Here is a 25,673-nt window from a genome sequence, read left to right as displayed (position 1 = left end):
TCTTATTAAGTGCTCGGTAATCAATGCACATTCTCCATGAGCCATCTTTCTTTCTCACCAAGACAATTGGAGACCCACATGGTGATGTGATAGGTCTTATGAACCCTTTCTCGAGCAGCTCCTGTACCTGCTTCTTGATTTCTGCATTCTCTAAAGCGGACAACCTATGGCTGTGATTGTTGTTTCATCCCCTGAGTCTGACCCCAAATCCTTCTGAATAGCTGCAACAATTTTCTTCTTTTTTCCATCGTACTTCTTGGGTTTCAGCTCCGGATGTAGAATCCAGTAGTGTTCATCATCATGCCCATCCTTCTTGCAGTGAGTGCACGAAGGTTTGGTCTTTTGTACAACATTTGCCTTCCTCTCTTTCCATTGCTCTTGCTTGCAGTGGGTTTTGATGATCCCTCAACTTCTGGGTTCACATTCTTGCCTCTAGCCTCTAGATGTGTAGCTTGAATAGATACCTCATCTATGCTAGTGGGATTAAACATGAGAATGGTATGTCTCAAATAACTATGTAAACCACCTATATACTTCAGCAAAGTTTCAGGTGAGTCTAAAGAAATGCCTAGAATCAAAGCTCTTTTTTGAAATTCTTGGGTGTAACTTTGTACACTTTGCCCTTTCAATTGGCGAAGAGTTTGCCAACTCATCATAGCTTGCTGCATATAAGCTAGTGGATAGAATTATTTTTTAATTGCAAAAACAAATTCATTCCAGGTAGAAAGAATTTGACCATGCTTCTTCAAATCATCTTGCTTCCTGCCTTCCCACCATACCAGGGCGGTGCCTCCAAGGTGTAGGCTAGCCAGCTGGATCTTTCTCCTTTCTGAATTGATGTTATGCACTCTGCAATACACATCAATCTGTCTAATGCAGTTATCTAGCTTTTATGAATTCAATTCTCCGTCATAAACTGGAAAATCAAACTTCACATCTAATTTAATGAAAGAAGGTTTCTTCTTTTTCTTTTCAGGGCTTTCTTTATGTGAAGAATATGATGATGAAGGTGATGATGGGGGAGATGGTGGAGAGGGCTTCTCTTCTTTTCCTTTGCCTTCTGGGTGGACAACTAGAAGAAGTTCTTCTAATCCTTTATCTTGTTTGGAGGTTGATGACTCTTCACCTCTACCTCTTTTAAATTCTCTATACATCTCTTCTACCATGGCTCTTATGGTCATGAAACTATCCATGAAATGGGAGTCTGATTCCAAGGGACTTTCTCCTGACATTTTCCTCTTAGGATAGACTCTTCCAATTTCTGGGTTAGCTTCAACCAACTCTCCTTCTCCTAATTTAAGCTTTGATCTAGTTATCATTCAACAAAAAAGAATCCAACACAAGCTTGTCTAACCTTAGCAACCTAGAGCTCTGATATCACTTGATCTGGAATTGATCTAAGACAAACAATAAGGTATTATAGACTCATGTGCATGGATGTGCCTATGTTATTTTATGCAACGGATCGATAAGATTGCGAAATACACATGCAATGAAGCAGTTAAAGAAAACATAACAGGCAAACATATAAACACAACAAGTTTAATAAGGAGTTCACCCAATACTCCTGGGCTACGTCTCCTGGTCCAGCCTTCAGTGGTGGCCTCTCTATTATGTTTTCAAAGCAGAGATTTTACAACAGTGAGCTCAATTTGAGTCTCACTCAGCAGATACAAATCAGTAAGACTATACTTGGATTCCCCAAGTCTCTAGAGTACACAGACTCTCCTCACTGAACTCTTGACTTCTATTGGTCAGAGTAGTATGAGCCCAATTTGAGACTCATACATGACAGGCATTACAGAGGAGTATGCTTGAACCTCTCAAGCCTTCTCTGGAGCACACAAACTCTCTAATTCTCTCTGTCTCTGTCTTCACTCTGGCTCGATGTTTCCTTTGCTTTTGCAGGTCAGCTCGGCTTCTCATCTCTGCTTCTAACTTGCTTACTGCTTCTTCTGCTTACTTCTCTCTCTATTAGTTGGTGGCTTTTAAGCCAATCTCCTTCCTGGCTGTTCGTTTCCACTTCCCGGCATTCCGGTTCCTCTGCCTCTTTCCATTTGAATCCCTCTATCTTGCGTAATCAGTCACTATATAACGCCTCACAAGGAGGTGGCCACCTATTTCATAACGGATGAGTGTTAGTCTTCTTGGACATATTTGAAACGACCTTTATTCCGTTAACTCCAAGAATGCCCGCGAAACACGACCTTCTGCCAACGCATCGTCCATATCGGACTTCAAATCCTATATAACTCTGCCTGTTGACCCCGTCAAATCCAGTCATCCATCGGAACATGTCTCCACCGTTAATTTGGAGCCTCCAAATCCTATGGTCATCGTCCATATCGGGCGGATAAGTAACATGATGTTTACCTGTTTGATGTGAGTAGTTTTCTCTCTCTTCCGTTAGATGCATGGCAACCATTGTATGGCATCGGGTGGGACTCGGTTGAAACCGCTTACCACTCAAAGCCCTTCCGATATCCTGTCGGTTTTTGTGGGACCCCGCTTCTGATGGAATTGGAACGATATCCGTTGCATTTTATGATATTTCGGGTCTGGGTGCTTGCGGCCTTTCCTTCTTTGAGGGGTTTACTACCCCAATTTCTCGAAATGGCCTATGGATTTGCTAATTTGCAATAGTACGCGTTACCAGAGGTCGACGGTCTGTGCGCTTGACCAACAGTCCTCGCTGCTCTGCGCTAATCACAAATTGCAACTGTTACGAGGATATCTCTGATAAGCTTGATCTTTATAAGACTTTTAATCCTTGGCATGATTTTTAAAGAGTTCATGAAAACTTAGAGAGTGTTCTAGGATCCAATTTGGATCATTACCCAACCAATATCAATGTTAATAATTGTAAATGCAAAGAAATTTGGTTGGAATGGAAATGTTATTTATGGATTCATATTTTAGGTGTCTTGGTTTTTTAATAATTGAAAGGTGATAAGTCAACGTGCAAATAGAAAAGTTAGTAATGACTCACTTTGAATTTGCAAATAAAAACTAGTAATATTATTTTCTTATTGGTTTACCAATTATATATATATATATATATATATTATTTTCTTATTATTTATATATATATATATATATAAATATATTTCTTTTATTTTTTTAATACAGATTAAATTATATTGGTTTAACAATTTATATATATATATATATACATACACTTTTATTTTATTTTATGCAATAAAGATTAAATTAAACATTAAATTATTATAAATCAGTTTAGATCTATTTTAATTCTGAATTTATTAAATGCTAAGAAGAATCAAACTTATCAAGGTGAAAACATCTTTTTTATTGCAATTCTATAAATTTGATCTCTCTAGACTGTGTATAGATGCAGAGTTAAACTAGTTTAATTATTATTAATTATAATTAATAATTTTATTTTATTATTTTATTTATTTTTTAATTTAATTTTATTTTTATTTTTATGTCATTTTACCAAGTCAAAATGTCTAGATAACATAACATAACATGATACAACCTAACATGACATTACAACAACTCTTCAGGTATAATTTTGAAAGACACCTAGTAAATTTTCTGTAATGGGTTTCCAGTTAAAATTTCTCTTCACAAGAAGTTTGATTCTTATTCTTACCCACCATTTAAATATTATGTAGTATGTGTTTTTGTTAATTTTTTGATGTGAATATAGAAGTGTTTTTTTTGTTAATATAAGTTTTGTGTTCTCATTTAATAATTTTTAATTTTTGGCTTGATCATAAAATATACTTCAATCAAGTAATGTCATAGATGTATAGGTTTTATATTACTTTAAAAAGTTCAAAGATATTCAACCATGTTCATTACTAGTGTGAAACTAGCCAATAATTTGGTGCAAATATATAGTCACTATTTATGTAATTTCAAAGATTTTACAAATTATGCTAAAATAATCTTGAAACGTTTTTAAGCAACTTGGTTAAATCCATTAACTATAATGTATTTTGAAGAGGAATAGTTGATCTTAGCTTTTATTATAAGGAGTTGGATTGTAGGAGGATTATAAATAATAAAGCAAGTTTCAACCAGCTTTTAAATATGAATTTGGGAGGATTCTAACATGTCAAGCAATAATAATATAGAGGGCATGCATTTTGAAGAAATTTATAATCCTCTAACAAGTAAGAAGAATAGTGCTCTACAGTAGGCACGGTAACACCTAAAAGGCCCAAACCGAGTTGTTTTTAGATTCAAGCATCTAACGCATGGAATGCATCATAGCCTTAGTAACCACATATTTAAATTTCTCATATCCACCAAAAAAATATACTTGTTTTCTAATCAAACTAATAAATACACCCATTTTATAAAAACTGAGATCTATTCATCAATGTACCATCACCAAAAAAACTACAGAAAACTCTCAAAATCAAATGGAAAACAACCATTTCAACGAAAAAAACAAGCAAAATCAGTTCGTGTTTTATATAAAATCCTAATGGCCCATGAATATGGACATGCCTTATGAGTCTTAACCTTCAAGTATTAAGCTTCAACATTTATAATTCAAGGTTAAGCATGTACCATGCAAGATGCATGGTGTTAGTGAAGACTCAACTAGTTTTTTTTAGTGTGTCCAAAGACCCACTATGGGTGAGGGTATGTTTATTTTGATGTCACAACATTATTAGTACATTCTATGTCTACCTTAAAAATGCCCTACTTTGAAATCTCAGCCAATAGAGTCATTAGCTTTTTTTATTTTCTGCAATTTTATTTAGAAGTATATATATATATATATATAAAAATCAAATTGATGGTTTGAAAAATTAAATAACCATTACAACTAATATGCACATTTTTCAAATAATTAATTTTTAATGCTTAAATAAGAAAATGACATATAAATATTCAATAAATTTAATCTATGCATATGACCCCTTCTTTATGAAACAAAAATCCATCATAAACACACAACATTTAGAAATACATTTATAAATCATGTGATATTCACATTTTTCTATATTATTAATCTTCCTCCTGAACTTATTTCCATTGTGGATTCCAATAATATTTTTGAATTTTACTGAGAATTAAACAATTAACTTCTCATATTTGATTTCCAAATATTCCTAGAATTCGCCATCCAGATAAAAATAACATAATCCTCCAATTTCCTCTAAATTTCTATAGCAGCTTTATGCCATATCTTTAGCATGAAGATATACATCAGCATTCTACGAGATCTGTTGCCACTAGCAACACATTAGCAGGTATCCAATGAGGAACTCTTGTATCACCCTCCATAAGGGCCCTATTAGGACTCAATTTAACACCCGGAACTTGGACAATTTGAGATATCTACAATGGGAGACATTGAGAAGCATTTGGTCCAAATGTTTGAGACATCACGCACAAATAATTACAGGTCTTAAAAACAATTCGGATTTAACTGGTTGGAGCACATTTTTTTAAATTTTAAAGGTGGCCTAGTTTGAGGCACGTGACAGACTTGCAACAAATTTATAGCAGGTGAAGGATTCAGAAACAATAAAACAAAAGCTCACTGGAATGCATTTCAACGCTGACTCAAAGTGTTGGGCTCTTCATATCTTTTCATTTTGATCTCGGCAAGATTTTCAGCTGAGGAAAGTCATGATCAAATATACGGACTTGTTTATTCAGAAGCTTCACATTTTAATAACGCTTTAGGAGGTCATTATATAAACAAGGAGAATGCACCTGTTGCAAAGCAATAATAATATTAGCACATATCAATTGTCAATATCCCATGATACATAGAAGACATTGCCAAAGAGACTATCCTAATCCATATCAATAATGTATTCATGATCTCAAACTTACCAAGCAGCGGTAACTACTCGACTGACTTATTTCCCCAAAGGGCAGAACACCATAAATAAATACAGGAGTAAAATATACACTTAACAGGAAGCATCAGTAATCACCTTTGCAAAAACAATAAGAGGAAGACTCATCAGATCTTGTTGGAAAAACAAGAGGGATGCCTATAAGGATCTGCAGGCATTTTTGCTCAAAACGAAGGACTAATAGGAATATTACCCACCGCTGTGAAAATAATAAAACTAATGCCTATGAGACGACGAATACGATAGAGATAGACATTATTTCCATGTGGAAAGAATAGTAGCGTAGAGTAACATTTTTTTGACAGTGAAAATAGTTGAAATTCTTATGTATATGCAACGTATGCAATTTCTTTCATTTAATGAAAGTGAGTGACCGTTTTTGTTTCGAAAAAAGGATGACGAGGAATGCATATATTGTGAATGGTTAGCTTTTTTTTTTTTCCTAGTCGGAAAAAACATAATTTTTCATTAATAAAAGTGATTACAATAGTTTGTTTCTGATTTGCTTCTTCCTCAAATAAACATTTTTGTCACAGATTTATCATTGTACTTCCATTTAAAACTTAATACAAAATTCTACTTACATATCTTATCTATGAAATCTACCTATGATTCCACTTAGAAATCTATTAGTATAACCCCTCTGATTGTTTCTATAGTATCTTTTTCATAGTCTTAATAAGAATCATTACAACTTATACAAAATGCATATTATGAAAATGCTATGCTACATGATCTCTATAGTTCCTTCATTTACTACTGAACCTTGTTGATATGCATAAAAGTGAATCATACGTGTTCTTGACAACATCTCTGCAACCCATGCAACCCCATTTTGTTCACGGTAGAGATGGTTGTATGTGATCTTATGAAAGGTCTGCTCCAAAATCCGAATGCACCTCATCCATGCAGTAAGAATGAATGGATTAAATTGAGAAGATCCTTGTACCCATTCTATGACACTTTTTGAGTCCCCGTAAATCTTTAAAGTCTCAATACCCAACCATTTTGCACATAGTAATGTCCCCCATAGTGCAATAAGTTTTGCATGGCTATTTGTGCCCCTTCCTCCTTCCCACCAAAAGTGGTAAAACGTACCAGGTTCCATTACAATATATGCCCCGCATCCACATTTCCTTTGTACACACGCCCCATCAAAAAACTAGTTGGGAGTTCCTTCCAGGTGTCGATATACTTGATGATACCTCTATGGCCTTTTCTAATAATTGGTCCAATCTCCCCGAAGTATGCAATAGTCTTTATTATTGTTTCCCTAATATCTGGTTCTCTCTGTTCAAATATCTTTTTGTTTCTGCATCTCCATATCCCCCAAAATATATAGAAGGGTAATGTAGAGTGTTTCTTATGTGATATGAACCAGGAGGATAGACATCCCTTAATCGATCCCTGTTGCCACCTACCTTTGATGTTGAGTAGTGTCATAACTCCATCCCAAATAGCTGTTGCAAATGGACATTTTAAAAATAGGTGATGTGTGTCCTCCATGGCTTCCAAGCATAGGGAGAAAATGCCTAGTCCTTGAAATCCCCTATGGATTAATATATCCCAAGTAAGCACTCTGTTGTGAAGAACTAGCCAATTAAAACATTTTCAGCTTCATGGAAATGTCCCAATACCATATTTTTTGATACCACTCGAGTCTTTCATCATATGTATCTAAAGGGAATCTGGAATATATATCTTTGACAACAATCTATCCCTTTTTAAGTGTGCCCACCCAACACAATTTATCCTCTACGTCAGAGAGAAAAGCTCCAATATGAATTAAACAATGGATGTAATCCTTCCATTCTATACCCCATCTCCTTGACAACCCATAGTCTCCACATTCTTCCATGTTCGAGTACCCAAATTGTCGTTTAGATCAACCACCTTCTGCCAGATATGTGTAATAAATATCTAGGATAAATGATTTAACAGTGGGGCAGAAAGTGGATGGTGATCATCCATACCCTTGATAGCATCCAAACCCACCTGAATCTGACGACCATCGCCAATCTCCCATCTCATCCCAGTAAAGAGACACTGTTTAGTTTTCATCATACTGCACCAAATGTATGATGCACCCTTATACTCCTTAGCCCCTTCTCTAATCCACTATGTGGATTCAATATGATGAAGGTATTTCCCCTTCATGATATTTTTCCAAATACCTATGCCATATAATGCCCTCCAAAAGGATTTTGTGACCAATGAAATATTAAAGCATTCTGTATCCAATATACCCCATCCACCACTTTGAATAGGTTGGGCCATGGAGGACAAATGGACCAGGTTATATTTCCTTCCTATACTTTTACCCACCCAAAGAAATCTAATCGATATTTTATCGATCTTATGTATAATTTCCTTTGGCAATATATACAAATGCATCCAATATACTCACATATTTTGTAGAACATATTTTATAAGGGTGAGTCTAGACCTGAGGAAAGGCCACATATTTTTCCAAAGTCTTCATTTCCATATTTATTTAGTTTGAATGTATATTCGAGGTAATTAAATCCCTCATCTATATGTATCTTTGCAATTTCAAACACATGGAAAACTTCCATACTAACCACTGCATCCTGTGAATCTGTAATGAGGGTTGATTTACCTTTGTTCATGTATAAACCTGTAGCCGCACCAAATGCAGTTAGTATCTCATAAATCTGACTCCATTCTTCAATGTTATTCTCTCCACCCAATAGTAGATCATCCACGAACATCGAATGTGTAATATATATGTCCTCTGATACATTAATCCCTTTAATCAAACCCCTATTCCTTACTTCCGAGAATTTCCAACTCAATTCGTCCATAAAAATTATGAACAGTAATGGTGACAAGGCACATCCCTATCGCAGCCCCCTTGAAGAGTTGAAGAAAGTGGTAGGTAGCCCATTGATGATGATAGCAAAGTTTGCAGTCACTACACATGCCATAATCCATTGTATATTCTGGTGGTTGATGCCAATCTTGTATAGTTCCAATTGAAAGAACTCCCCATCTATACAATCATATGCCTTATTAAGGTCAATCTTCATAAGACTAGATTTTATATTTTGGGTCTTGATGGAATAAAGGCATTCATGAACCACGTCCTGAATCATTTGATGGTCTAGAAAGCCAAACTGATTTGGAGATATGTGTTTAGATAAGGAATATTTCATTCTATTTGCAATAATTTTAGATATCATCTTATAAATAGCATTACAAAGGAAAATGGGCCTGAATTCCACAAAAATTTAAGTATGCTCATTTTTTGGTATGAGAACGATAAATGTGGCATTGATTCCCCCGGAATGAATCCCTTAGTCCTAGATTCCTTCGCAACCACCAGAATTTCAGCCCCCATCGAATCCTTAAAGTGAATAAAGAGTTCAACACCCCATCCATCAAGTCTAAGGCTCTTGTCCTTGGCACTGGAATTCAAAACTCCTTCAACTTCCTCCATCGTAATCGGTCTCCCTAATGATAGGTTATCAACATCTGAGAACATATTCGACATCTGGTTTAAGAAGACCCTCTGAGCCGAGAATGTAGATTCCTCTCTCGAAATTGGTTCCTAAAATAGTTGATGGCAACTTGTTCCAATTCTAGTTGGGCAGAGATATATTTACTATCCTCGTCCCTTAAAACCCAAATGTCACTTTTTGTCCTTTTACTTGTGGCGTGCCTATGAAATAATGTGTTGTTTTCATCACCGACTGTCACCCATGTGATCTTGATCTTTAATCACCTTTCCTATTTTCTCATATGAATAATATTCCTTTTTCAGATTTCCAATTTCGGGAATTACCTCTTATATGACTCAGAGAAATATTCAGGGTCTTTCGGGTTTGAATGCTTGATCTGTATTTCTTCAATATCCTTTAGTTCCTTCCTGTGCTCCCTCTTTTTATCACCTACCCATGCACACACAACTAGCTTTAATGACCTCAATTTATGGCCCAGACCAACCAATGCCCCCTGATCCGAAATGTTCCTATAATTAGTCCAACATCTTTGAACCAATTCCTCAAAGGATTTGTCCTTCAACCATGCATGATTAAATTTAAATGGATAGGCTCTTTGATCTGTCATCCCTTCCCATGAAAATAAGATAGGTTGGTGATCGGATATGTAAATGGGTAAAAGCGATGAATAAATCCGTGACATGCACCCCACCAATTGTGTATTCAACAAAAAACGATCAAGGCGCTTGGAAATGCTCGCTGAACTAGAATGGTCATTGCACCATGTCGGTGCCATGGGATTGGGGGATATGTCACAAAAATTGTTTGAATCAACGAGTCCCCTTAAATAAGAATCAAGCAGATCGTTCACGAGTTTTTCACCCCGTACTTCATCAGAACCAAGAGTGAAGTGCAGATCCCCGACCATAATCAATGATTTAAGGTCCAGAAAGCCACATTCCTCAATATGATCCCAAAATAATTTATGAACTCTGTATGGAGCATATGAATCTATAATCTGAATCCGAGAGTGATTACCCTTCACCTAACCAGATAAAATAATACATGTACATGAAAGATAAGCCTCAAGCTTAATTTCCCTCAGGTTCTAAAAAACAACTAGGCCACCAGGAAGACCCGATGCACTAGATGCATAAACAAACCAATCTAGACACATTTTAAGTGAAGACTCCCATGATGATTCTTTCGAGACCATAATATCCTGTAAAAGTACCACCGTTAGATGATGACACAGAATGAGACCATTAAGGGAGCTATTTTTGTGGGTATCTCTGAGGTCCCTAATTTTAAATGAGATGATAATCATGTGAGACCCTTTGCTACGGAAAATTCCCTTTAAGGGCCTGAGAACCAGTGAAATCAATATTCAATAATTCCCCAGAATTGTTCCGAGGGTCAATATGTAAATGTGACTTCGATTCCTCCAAAAATTCCTTCTATAGGCCCAAGATGTTTGCAAACAAGGATATTTTTTTTTGTATTTTGTGGTTTTCTTCTTCTGTGGTGCCTTTTCGGTGGACAAGGAAATGAGTGATGGCATCTTCAATATATTAAAAAATGATTTCTTAATCGTAAGGGGTTGCATAGCAATCAATTCTGATTGCAAGATGTCAATCAATTCCTTATCAGGTGACAATGGAGACTGTACCCTGCCCATGATTGGGTCCATCCCTTCTGTCTGATTCCCATCAATTCCCATAGGATTAATGCCCATCTCCCATTTCCCCCCAGCTAAAGGTTTCTTTTCCCTCTAAGGAGAATAACACTCAAATGCAGTCGATGGAGAAGAATTACAATTAGGATTAACCTCTAATTCCTCAAAGTCGATGACGTCAATAGGAAGCCCACTAGAAGCCAAATAGGTTTCCAGATCCCCTGAAATGGGCTCATTTAACACAGAATTAATATTCTGGAGACTAGTATCCAGAGACATACCTGGTTTTGAGACACAACCTTGAGGGGATTCAACGGGACTGTGGACATAGTGATTCCCCATTGGCACATCCACTGATTGAGCACCACCTTCAACTTGATTTGGAATTCATCCATAGCCTCGAGCCCTGCTTGACAAGAACCAATTAAATGGCCAGTAGCATCGCACATAAGACATCTAAACGATAGTCCCCATTAATCAATGCCAAGTCTAAATGAATATGGCCCCCAATGAGTCTCCAACTCCACTAATAAGCCTCCATGGAAATCCACCTCGACCAATAACCATGCCGTCCTCTTATCCAATTGATCAAAACTACCTTCGTCCAAAAGGTAGAATTTCTTCTAATAGAGTTAGCTATGGTAGCAATAGCTTGCTTGTTCCATAATTCGATTTGCAGGCCTCGGAGCTTGACCCAAATGATCTTTCTACATGGAATCTCTTTGAAGGGGTTAAACCCAGCTTCTCATCTTTGGTGAGTCAAGAACTCGCTACCGCAAACCCACGGGGTTGCCACAATCTGTTCAGCATCTGCTTCGCTAAGCAAATGGAAACAAATCCATCTGTTAAAGAATACACTGACCTTAGTTATGTATTTCAATATTTTGTCCAGGTCAAATCTACCCATGCCTTGATCTGTTCCCCATTCATCTTGGTAGATTGCCACCTCCCTACCAATACCCTATGTTTCAGTGATTCGACGTTGTCCCACTATGTCTCAGTTCCAAAATTAAAAACTTCTATCCCTTCAACCGCTTCAAAGGCTTTCCGCTTCTTTTTTTGTCTCCAAGGCTTATTGTAGGTTTGTTCGGCCTTCCCTATATTTCATCCCCCTCTTGCAGCAAAAGAAGATTCAAGATCCAACTCATATGCCAGAATAGTGATGTCTGGTTAGAAATATGAAAGAGAACAGAGATTGTTTTCACAACACAAATCACACCACGATAATATTATTGATCTCACAAACATTACATATACAGGCCATAACACACTTACTTCGACACATCTAGATTATGACTCCAACTCATATAACCCATATAACCCATAACGACAACTATACAAAACATGGAAACATTACTTCCAACATGTCTATCATAATTTTAAGAGAGAGTTCCATCTACAAGTCCATTGCATCTGCCCCAAAAATTGAGGCGATCAATAACCCCCAACACCGGTCATGATCAACGCTAGGAGTTAACTTTGATGAACCAAGAATTCCAGGTCACCGCAGCGCTAGGTGAGTGGCATGCAGACCGAAAAAACACCAAGGTGGATATCCACCTCAACCTTAATGTCGATAATCGATCACCTGGTAACATGTCAGTCGAAAGAAATACACGTAGACCAATCCATTAATGCTTAAAAAAAATATGATATTTAAATGTGGAATTGTTCGAGGATCATGAAATTGGCTCAACATATTTATGGAAGGGAGTTGTCTATATTGTGAGTTTTCGGAGATCGATGTGATATTAGTATGGATGATCATACATACGAGAGCATCGATATTTGAGCAACGCCCATATTCAGATTTCTTCACAGCTCCGTCAACCGAAAATACCTCCGATATCCCTTCCCATCCGCCCGTTCATCGACCGAGTCATCGAAACTCATCATTTGTACATCATCTATCTGTACACTTTAATGCTGCTGCAACCTATCCCAGCTGTTAGTTTGAAATTTCAAATATTTTCAAAACGCGCAGTTGTATCTCTCGTGGTCATTTCAAATATTTTCAAAAAGTTAGCCCACTATTTTGCATATTGATTCCCTGTTTAGTTTTGTTTTGTCAATGGAGTTGCAGAGGATGGAATATCATGACCTACCGCACCAAGATCAGTCTGCAGAGACATAGCTTAAGAGCAGACAAGGAAAGAAGCAATGAAGGGTCGGTGCTCCACAGAAGATAGGTAAGACAGGCAAGATGATGACGTCTAGAGCGCTATGACGGATGAATTAAACTCTTCGGCCACGGGGATCTCAGAGAGAGAAGATGGCAGCCGAAGCAGGATGCAGTTATGTTGAAGGATATGGGTTCGCCTAGATCAATGGAAAGGAACCTTCGAGAGCTGGAGGGAATGGGGAGCAAAATGGGTGTCGTCTCGTGATCTGGCGGACACTCGAACGTATTTGATGATCCGAGAAGGTATCCAACAATGTTTTGTGCTCTGCAACCCCCATTAATGGCGCGATTTATTTTTATTTCTCGGCACTGCCCACTAATCAAATGGTCCATTTATGACATCAATTTCGATGAATCGCAACCTATGGACTTGTATCTCAACCTAAAAAAGTCGATCAGTTCCGGTGACGAAAGGGCTAATATAGAACCTCTGTTTCCTTTCCTCAAACTTGTTGAACCCTCAATGGCATAAGAATTGGTAACCCCAGAGTACAAAGAAGGATTAAGGCTTTTCAGAGTGACTTTGACTGAACCCCAAAGATTTTCAGCGCAACATCATGGACAGTTGAATCTCTTCCCTGGATGAAGCTGCAGCGTCACCTGTTCTTTTGAAGAAATAATAATCATGAAGAAAACACAGATATGCTGGAAAATTATGCCACTTCATTAATACCCCAGAAATTGGCAAACTCTTGGTCTGTGTTGGGTCGGGCGTAAACGTACATATATATACATGGACTCATTTAACTGTAAATGCCAAGAAGCGAAGGAGAGGCCTTTCTACTTTCATAATGTTCGGCTGATTTATGCTTGGTCCTGTCCAAGACAGCTATTTCTCTGAATCACTGTTCTATCACAATTGTTTAGCAGTCAATTTGAAATGTACACAAAAAAATCAGCATGTTAAGACCGTTGTTGTGGTTGTTGTTATGAACCACTTGTTGTGACGCTTGAAGGTGGAACAGGTTACTGGAGTCTTATGGAATTGAAACAATGCATTAAATTCGTTATTGCCATGATGCCTTAGCTTTTGACAGTTTTCCTTATATATATTTTGTGCGGGGAATTTGTTTTAATTTTTAGGTATACAAGATTTACAATGTATTGCCTTTTTAAATATGTGAGATTTTTTAAATCTATATATAATTAGTTTTTTTAAGGACATAAAATATCTTTTATAGATATAATTATATGTATTTTTATTTTGGGGTGAAGTTTTAGAATTTCAATTTAATTATAATTATTAAATAAATGATAGATATAATTTCTATGAAATATTTTAAAATGGTTTTAATATTAATAATGGTTTAAAGGCTAAGATTTATTTTAAAAGTAGTTATGCTATTTTTTATTTATTAATTAATTACTTTATTAAAGACAATGTCATAAGAACCTAAGTTATAAGTTTTGGACATGTGGTATTAGTAAGTCATTGTATTGGTATTGGTATATAGTATTGCAGCAAAAACTATTTGCAAGTTAATAATTTTCATGTAAAATAGAGGTGAATTTTAGTGGTTAAAAATCTTCTTGTGTTTTTTTAAATATATATGTTTTAACTCATATATTAATTGTTTCTTTATAATTAATAATAATAATAAAGTTTTAATTTTGTTGATTTTAATATTTTTCTAAATGTTGGTAATGTGAGATATATCATGAGCTATGAGACTTAGTTTAGTTGGTCATGTTTTTGTTGTTAAAGTGCATTATAGGTTCAATTCATTGTAGGAGTCAAGCTTTTGGTAAAATAAATTGAAATGTATCATGAAATAATGTTCTATGTCTATCAACATTTATTGACCATTTATTTTATATAATTATCCTTATTTTATATCACATATAAATTTTCCAAAATAATATTTATAATTAATAATTTTTTTTATGTTATGATTAATAATATTTTTTTATAATTTTTAATAACTGACATGTTTTATATATGTATAGTAGAACTTATTTTAGTGATTAAACTTTTTAAGTAATTATTTTTTAATATAGTTTAGAAAATTAATTTAATTAATTATTGTTAATGTGTCAGTCACTCTATCTAAATTCTTAATAATAAGAATTTTATTTTATTATAACATCTATCAACATTTTTACTTAACATTTATTATATATAATTAACTTAATTTTATATTATATATAAAAATTCCAAAGTAATATTTGATTTGTGATTAATAATGATTTTTATTTTAGAATTAATAATATTTTTTTTTGTAATTTTTTATAATTGAAATATTTTATGTATGCATAGTTTAACTAGTTGTAATGATTCAGTTTTTTTCAGAAGTCGTTTTTCAATATAGTTTAGAAAAATAATTTAATTAATTATTGTTATTAGCTTTGTCTAAATCCTTAGTAATGAGAATTTGATTTTATGTAATGATCCATTAAGTTTAAGTTGGAAAATAGTTATCCACCCCACCCACAATTAAATCAAACATTTATATTGTGAAATTTAAATCATAAAATGATAATTAGTTTTTTTATAATTAACTCTAAAATATTTTCATGTGATTTACATGTTTAAAAATGTTGAATTCAAACCATTTTAAAAACTTGTTATAACATGATATTAATTACCACTCATTTATAGAGTGGTTTAATTAATTGCGTCTATATATATATATATATATATATATATATATATATATATATATATATATATATATATATATATATATATATATATATATATATATATATATTGAATTGGTAAGAGTATAATACTATAATGCCAAGTGTATATTTAACAATTTGTAAGCTAGATATATTAGTAATTTATGAATTAACAACATCAAGAGTATATCTGAGAATCTATAAGGTAGATATACCAGTAATGCCACTAGGGTGGGGGAGCCTACTCTAGCCAAAGATATGCTTCGTGGGATTTGAATATGAGTGGAACATCGCATTGTGTCAACCACTCCATCGTCCCACAAAAATATTGCATACAATTCTAATTTAAATATTTTGTATATTATGAGGGAGTTCTCAATATTACATTGAGTATATTAGTATAAATTTATGTTAAACTCATATTTATTTTTAATATTACATTAAATAAATTGATTTAAATTTATCTTAAATTTGGATTTATAAAGATAAAAGTAAAGGACAATTGCTAATAGTAATGCCCTAAAGAATGACCATATACCTTATTAGAATTTGATCATGGATTTTAAAGTGCAAAAAATATGGTGAATCTGATTAATCTTTAATATGCAAACTATAAAATGTTTGCTAATATTTCTGAAAAAAATACTCACACACACACACATATATATATTTGGTGACTTTTAAAGTTAAAAAATTCTATTCCACATAATTTAGGATTTTGTATTTTAATAAATGGAAAATAATGAATATTTTTTTGGACGAAAGCATGTAAAATTAGCCCATTAGTGAATTTATCCCCTAGAACTTATGCTTAGCATCATTCTCCCAGTGAAAAGTTTAGGTTGAGGGTATCCCCTTACCTTTCTAGGTGCTAGAGTTGGGTTGGGCGCTAGCTGACCCACTCTCCTTCTAAATATTTGCTCCCTCAAGCACCTGGGAAACTAAAATGTCAATGTCGAACACTCGCTTGCAAATGGCTTCAAGTTTTCCCTCAAAGATTCAAATGGTATGCAAAATTTCCTCATGATCTGCCCTATTCCTAGAGAATGGGAAATAGTGGTATTCACCATCCAATATGTCTTTGAAATCTTAAAGAACTTAGTATCCCTAGTTTGAGAATAAATTGGGTTAGAAACTAGCCCACATAACTCCTCCAGAATATGGAATGCACACAGACTCATATTCCTCTCCTCCACTCCCTCCTCAATTTCTTCCATTTCTTTTCGTGCCATGTCTGAGCACAAAAAACAATAAATTTTTTCAACTTTCAAAGGCTTTCCAAGCACTTTGGATGGTTGAGTGAGGTAACAAAAGAATCTTGGCCAACCTTATAACATCCCAATTTATCTCCTTGGCAAATTTTGTAATTAAATTTCTTTAGAATTGTGCATGGATATCTTTATATTATAATAGGTTAGATATACCATGGCATTGTAAAAATTGTAAATATTTCACTTTTGTAATCAATAAAAATATAATGACCAAGTCCAATAGATTATGAACATGTATAGGGGTTATGATACCACAAGAGGGGAAAGGTATGCAGGTCTATGTGATTTCTTTATTATTCCTATCTATCGTAGCTTATCACTTTATAGCCCTTTAGGATGGGTTACTCTATAGGCTGGTAATTTATTTATTCCTAAAGGTGAGCGATTGCATCTAATTAGAGAGGCTCACACCTCCAAGTTTACAAGGAACTTTGGTGTAGGTAAGACATTAACGAACTTGTAAAGGTATGTTTATTGGCCTAAGATGTAACAAAATGTAGCTAGGTTCGTAAGAGGATGCGTGTTTTTCTGTACCAATGAGCCTCGTAACATGAAACAAGGTTTATATCATGCCTTACATGTACCCAATAATCCTTGGGGAAGCATTTATATGGACTTTTTGGGAGGTTTATGAACAATCAAGAAGGAATGTATCATTCATTAACCTCAATATATATATTTTTTCCTAGTTGCTACAATTTTTTCTTCGCCCCACTTGATTCTAAAACAAGCTACCTGTATAGCCTAATGTTTGGCAATGGAGAGTATGAAAATAGTTGGATCTCATGAACACAAGCTTGTATGCTAGAAGTAACTCTTCTAGTTGTTGTTTTTGTTTCTTAGTACACCACTCTAAGGACGCATTTGCGCTTACTAACTCTTCTACATACTGATTTTCTCCTAGAAACAATAAATACACTTATTTCTACAACTCTTCAATTTCCTAGCTTGGTTAGGACTTAGGAGAGAGAGTTTTTACTTTCATTTATGTGCATTAATGGTGAACGATTTTCCATCCTTGATGAGTTGGTACTAATTATCTATCTACATGAACATTGCATCCTTCATGTAGATGTAGGGACTTCCAAACACCACTCTATGTGCATCAAGGGGAACTACATCTAGTTCTACATCGTTAATAAAATCAACATTGATATCAAATCTAATTTTGCATTGTTTTGTTACCTTTATTTCTACATCCTTATTTACCCATCCCAATGGATATGGGCTTAAATGATCATGAACTTCCAGTCTCAATTTGTTGACCACTATGCTAAAAAGAGATTCACCTTTGGTTGTTATGCGCTTGACCAATGAAGAATATCAAAATGCTAGAAATACGAGAACATTTTTTCTAGAAACACAGAAATAGTACATGGAATGAGACAAGTTGCAAAGATATTATATTATTCATACCATAATACAATGTTAACTTGCCTCTTCAAGGGGGAAACCTCCAACATAGCAGAGTTCAATTACAATAAAACTCGATGATACTTCCCTTGCTATCTAAGACTATTTATAACTTCATGGCCTCCAAAACCCTAACTACTAGTGGTCCCTTGCATAATACGGGTTAACCACATTATTTATTAATTATGGTATGCTTATAACTTGAGTGGGCCTAATGGTTAAGAGCATGTGTTTCCTCCTAAGAGGTCACAGGTTCAAAACCAGAGGGGGGTAGAGTATGTATGCCTTCGTAGACTTAGCAGTCAAATTGTTGCATGGAGGTGGGTCCCTTGTCCCACAAACAAGGGGGTCTCATACACCAATTTGGTGTCTAGCTTGGCTGTGACCTTAAAAACGGATATTATTATTATTATTATTAACTAATTTTGGACCCTTTTCCATAATGCGGGTTAAAAATTACAATCATTATTAATGTGGATAATCACTTATGGCCTTTATTAACTCAGCTAACTAATTATATCTCTGATGAGGCCCCTTAGGCTTATTAGATCTTGTTGGAAAAACAAGAGGGATGCCTATAAGGATATAAGGATCTGCAGGCATTATTTCTCAAATGAAATGACTACTAGGAATATTAGCCACTGCTATGAAAATAATAAACCTAATGTCTATGAAGACGACGAATATGATAGAGACATGAGGAGGATGGAAAATAGAGATAGACATTATTTGCACATGGAAAATATAGCAGTGTAGAGCAACAGTTTTATGAAACAACAAAAAGAACTGAAAATCCTATGTATATGCAACTCCTTTTTATTGAAAGCATGTACTTTCTTTCTTAAAAAAAAAACAAATGGCGAATGCATATGTTGTGAAAGATTAGTTTATACATGGATGAACAATGTAGTTATTTTGTTCATTTTGTCGAAGAATGTTTAAAAAAATGATTTTATTTATTTTCTTGCAGCATGTTTAAAAGATTGTATATATTATGAATGTTTGGTAGGGTTTTGGTGTTTTTTCTAATTTTTTTTCTTCTTCTTTTCCTAAGGGTTTTGTTTTGTTTGGCATTTTTTTTTTTATATGGGTTTATTGATGTTCCTTTTCTTACCTTAATTTCCATACACACTCTAATATCAAATGCACAAACTTATTTTAAGTCCCTAATTACCTTAGATATTTTAATACCTTTTAAACAAATTTCATAGATATAGTAAGGGAATTCATTAGTTTTATTATATTCAATGTAAATGTTGTACAAGATATGACTAAAATAGCTATAAAAATTAAAATGTTTGCAAGCATTAATTCATAATAAGCATCAAAACACTTATTTCATCAAAAATCTAAATTGTTAAAATTGAAAAAATCATAAAAATGAACTAAATCATATCATTATTTAAAATACTATTAATTTTTTATCAATGATAAAAATAACTAATATATAAATTATACATACATACATACATACATACATACATACATACATACATACATACATACATACATACATACATACATACATACATACATATATATATATATATATATATATATATATATATATATGGATTTTTATTGAAAAGGGTATTGAGGGAGTAGAGAGCTTGGTGATTGGGGAACCCCAGCTACCTCCGCCCTCTGATTTGTGCTTTTGCTTCCATGTGCCATGTTCACATTGTCAAGGCCTTCATCTTTTCCATATGCTAGTGGGGCTCTCTTTGGCGTGCTTCCAGGGCTCATTTTGGTGGATTTTGGTGGTGTTTTCCATCATTGTTCCTTGTTCCAAGCTCTCGTTCACATTTTCTTTACTAGTGAGGTCATTTTGTTATTGTTCTTGTTGGCTCGTTTGTTGTGTGCTTGAGTTTCCATGTTTAGCCATAGTCCTTGAGCTTCAGTCGTATAGGTCTTTAGTTGTCACCTCTCTCGTTTGTGGGTTTTTCTGTATTGTTGTTGTTTCCTATTATGTTGTTATGGGTTTCCTCTGGTCGGGATCTATAGATGTTTATCGTGGGACTATTCTTGTCTTCAATTTGTGGTTTTTTTCCACCACCTCATCTTGTTTTTTGGCCTCTACTCCTCTCTTGTGAGTTTTGGGTTGGATTTGTGGACATATTGTTGTCTTTTCTTGGGTTTTGGACTAGTTTTTTTTTGTAATATTTTCTGATTTTTATCAAAAGGCTCTAAGATGTTTCTCAACACTTTTTTTTGGGTTTTTTTGCTTGAACCTCTAGGGTTTTTTGCTAAGTTGTATGCCTTATGTTGGGAAACTTGGCTTTCTTTGTAGTATGCCTCTGCATCAATCTGGGAAGTTCTTGTTCAAATGTACATTGTATTTGTGTATTTAGAAAATGTATATTTGTTTATTTCCATAAATAAAGTTATGTTTTTCTCTTGTATATATATATATATATATATATATATCACTTCTACTTTATCATGGAAATTCTAAATCTGTAAATAGGATTTGTTACAATACTATGGATCAATACCATGACTTATCTATATCACATGCCCAAAAAAAAATAACTCATTTCATATCATAGTTTGTTTTAATTAATGAATTTAATTAAAAAGGAAAAAAATGCAAAGGTAAATTGCAGCCTCCAAATCACAAGGCAAATGAATGTCCCGTATATGTGTTTGTATGTTGGAAAACTCGATGATGTTAGTAAGATCAAGTTAATGATCATGAAATGGTCATTTAATACTAAGGAATGGTGGGAAAATCACTATCAATAGTGTAAGGATTATAATAACCAATGCAAATAAATATATATACTTACTTTACAGAGGGTATTTACATTTTTTACTATCTTTGCCACTAGTTAATCCAAGAATATTTAAAGCAATTTAACATTTTTGAATTTAGACTTCTGTGATCCATGATATTTATGTCAACATCTTTTGATAAAAATCACATAGGAGACAATCTCGTCGACGCATTTAGAACCAACCAATGTTGTTCATCTTCAGGACATGATGAGGAACCAGATATAGGCAATGAAATAAATAGATGAAGAGAGAAGCTAACTAGCCACTAGAATATAACAACTAGTTTGACTTCATAGCCGTAATTAATAATTTTTTATATTAAGATGTGACCAAGAAAGGGAAAGGGTACCAAACTAAAAATATTTAAGGAACAATTATTATTAAAATGAATTCTAATGAATAAATAATATTATTAAAATAACTTCTATTAATATTATAAATCAAATCGATTTTTTAATAAAAGTTATTAAACCCAAAAGGATATACTATTATAGGTAATACTATTAATAAGAATTAGTATTATAATAAATAATAATGTTATAAACAATATTGTTAAATTAGTATTAATAAATTTTATTCTTCCAAATAATTAGTAATACTATTACTAAGAAATAGTATTATAATAAATAATAGTATTATAAAATTTAGGCCCCTTAGCACTATTCGGAGTTTTCTTCATTTTGTTAAGGACCCAGTTAACTCCAAGGATGGAAAGGGTGTTTACATCATTCCTTGTTCATGTGGGAAACCTTATATTGGTGAGACTCGTCGATCAACAAATCAATAAGATTACAAACAATATTGATGAATTAGTATTAATAAATTTTATTCTTACAAATAATTTTATAATCTGATAGAATTGACAAAAAATAAATAGATAAATAAATAATAATAATAATAATTAATTGAAAATAAAAATAAATAAATAAATAAAAAGAAAAAACCTTAGGAAGATAGAGCAAGGTTCCAACACTGGCTTATACTCCAGCCATCATCTTTATTTAGATTAGCATGCCTCTTTTCAATTTCTAAGGCCTCTCTAAATTTACGATGGTGAAAATGGTCAATCCTAACAATGACCCTGGCCTCTTCTATATAGATGTGATGATTGGTCTTTTCTGCATGTTCTGCCTAAGCGGAGGAGCTAGACCATCCATGTTTGATGTCTGCAGCATGCTCACAAATCCTTTGATTTATTGATAGACCAGTTTCACTAGTATAAGGAGTCCCACAGGAACAAGGAATGATGTAAACACCCTTCCCATCCTTGGGGTTAACCCAGTCCTTAAAAAAACAAAGAGAACTCTGAATAGTGCTAAGGGGCCTAAATATTATAATACTATGATTTATTATAATACTATTTCTTAGTAATAGTATTACTAATTATTTGGAAGAATAAAATTTATTAATACTAATTTAATAATATTGTTTATAATATTATTATTTATTATAATACTAATTCTTAGTAATAGTATTACCTTTAATAGTATATCTTTTTCGGTTCAATAACTTTTATTAAAAAATGATTTGATTTGTACTATTAATAGAATTTATTTTAATAATATTATTTATTCATTAGAATTCATTTTAATAATAATTGTTCCTTAAATATATTTATTTTGGTACCCTTTCCCTTTCTTGGTCAAATCTTAATATAACAATTTATTAATTACGGCTATTAAGTCAAACTAGTTCTTATATTCTAATGGCTAGTTAACTTCTCTCTTCATTTATTTATTTCATTGCCTAGATCTAGTTCCTTATCTTATATTGAAGATGAAACACACTAACTGGTTCGAAACATGTCGACGAGATTGTCTCCTATGTGATTTTTACCTAAACATGTTGTCATAAATTTAATATTATAACATACTAAGTGTTCATTAAAATGGAGGAAATCAATTTAGTCTTTAAGTATAAAAAATAACTACACCAATAGATACATTCAAGCATTCAAACACTTGCATATGCCTACATTTCACATGAGTAGAAGCATAATTCTAAGCATCACCCCAATTTCTCTAATTAATATTTCAACCAACAACATAACTGTACCACAATGAACAACAAGAAATTGAAGAAGGAGCATACTCATTGCAATAAAGATAACTTTACATCTTCTAATGATTCTCACACACCCAAAAAAGAAGCGAAAATGAGTAAACAAAAAAATGTATGAAGAAAAATATAGGCATGTGTTATGCAATATATCTAACCATTTTCCACTTTTTGACTTGGTGAAATTGGTCGATATGGTTCTTGTTAAATTGACCCCGATGTGGAGAAATATGAGGATGGGGTGAGAATGTTGTTTCAAAAATATTTGATCATGTTTTCATCTCTGAGTCAATTTTGTCAAATAACATGATTTATAAGTCTAGAGTTGAATTGGGTGTTATCTCATATCATTGTCCTATAATACTCAGGCTTGAACTAGAAGATGAGAAGCCCCCATCCCCTTTTAAGTTTGATGTTTCCTAGCTTAAGGATCTTGATTTTGTGAATTTGGTTGAAAATTCATGGAAACATCTTAGAGATGATAATTCCATTCCTTATATGCTACAAATTTTCAACAACTTGAAGTACTTAAAAGATAGAAGGAAGAAATGGAGAAAAGAATTAAAGATTAATCAGGGGGCTTGACTCGCTAAGATTGAATAAAAAAATATTGAATGCTTCAATTCCAATGTTTCAGGATTTTTCTCTCAAGAAACTCTTAACTCATTACACACTTCACAGGCTTCCAAAAATGATATTTTGTTATGTGAGGAAGAACTATGGCTCCAAAAAATCCAAGAAACTTGGTTGGAGGAGGGTGACAATAACACAATTTTTTTTCATAATTTTGTTGATCCTCGAAAACCATGCAATACTATATGGGAGATTAAAAACAAAGAAGGAAATTTGGTAAAATATTTCAAGAAAAAAGAATTGGTTAGTATCAACTATTTCAAGAATTTATTCTTCGAGCCTCCGGTTTTCCTTATTATAGAAACTCTATAGGTACTAAACTCTATCCCTCATGCTTTTAATAATGAATTGAACGAAGTGTTGGAAGCATAAATATTATTGTCTAAAGTGTTGGGTTGTTTATCATCATTGTAGAAAGGAAAATGTCCTAGCCACAATGGATTTACTGTGGAATTTGATATGGGATTATAATAATTGATTAAATCATACATTCTCAAGGTGTTAAGGGAATACCAGAGCAAAGCCTGCATGCATGGTGTTGCAAACTCAACTTTTATTAGCTTGATTTTGAAATCCCAAGATGTTGTATCGTTCAATGATTTTAGTCCTATTTTGTGTTGTAATGTTATTTGTAAACTAATAACTAAGATTATTTCCATGACGCTGAAGACCATATTAAGTGATTACATTTTAGAGGAGCAATTGGCTTCCTCCAAACCCAACAAATCCATGATGATGTGGCCCTAACATAATTAACCTTACACTCTATAAAAATTAGATAATCCTCTTCCAATGCTCTTAATATTGACTTATCAAAGGCATATGATCATATTGGTTAGGGTATTTTTTAAAGATTCAAATATTATTCCTATGTATAGTATTATAGGAGACTATTCTTGTTTGAAAATTTATACATATAGAGTGTAGGATAATATTCAATAAATAAAATACAATTTAATATTAAAATTAGTAAAATTTTGGTGAATATCATTGATTTAATCATATATATGTAAAAAAATAGATAAATTTTTAACCAAATGGGTGAATCTTTTTTTTCAAAATATGTCCAAAAAATATCGAATTAGCAAAATTTTGCTCCTAAAATTTTCCCTAATTGTGGTTGGTCTTGCATCAGATTATGTCTAATTCATTTAGGCGTGAACATTAAAATGATCAACTAGATCCTCGACTACATGTTGACTATCAATTTTGTTGTGCTTATAAATGGGCGTCATGTAAGGGTGCCCCCTTTCCCCGTTAGTCTTTCTTCTAGTAGTGGAAGTACTCATATCTTTGATTAAAAAAAGGCCATTGTTTCAGGTAGTCTCAAAGGTGTGAATTTTGCACAACAATCCTATATTTTACATCCATTGTTTATGGATACTTTTTTTTTACTTGGAAAGTTAATAAGTCTATATTTGGTCCATGAAAAATATATTGGAGTCTTTTGAGTCGGTCATTGGAATGAAGGTGAATATGCAGTCCAAAATATCTTTCAATAATATTTCTAATAATGTTAGGACTTCTCTTTTGAAAGATTTTCCATTCAAAATTATCGAAATGGAGGAAGGATTGAAATATTTGGGCATTTTCATCAAGCCAAAATCCTATAAGAAGAGTTAATTGACCTAGCTAATAAAAAACATAAAAGCTCAATTTCATGTTTGGACCAATCACTTCCTATTCAGAGGCAAGCTTGTCCTCATTAAGTCTATGTTGGAAGGA

The sequence above is a fragment of the Pinus tabuliformis genome, chromosome 5_2 (genome assembly GCF_031772625.1).
Source record: "Pinus tabuliformis cultivar Carrire ecotype Pingquan chromosome 5_2, CPIR1, whole genome shotgun sequence".
NCBI classification, from domain to species: domain Eukaryota; kingdom Viridiplantae; phylum Streptophyta; class Pinopsida; order Pinales; family Pinaceae; genus Pinus; species Pinus tabuliformis.
The sequence above is the reverse complement of the archived record's forward strand: the minus strand, read 5'-3'. Positions refer to the sequence as shown.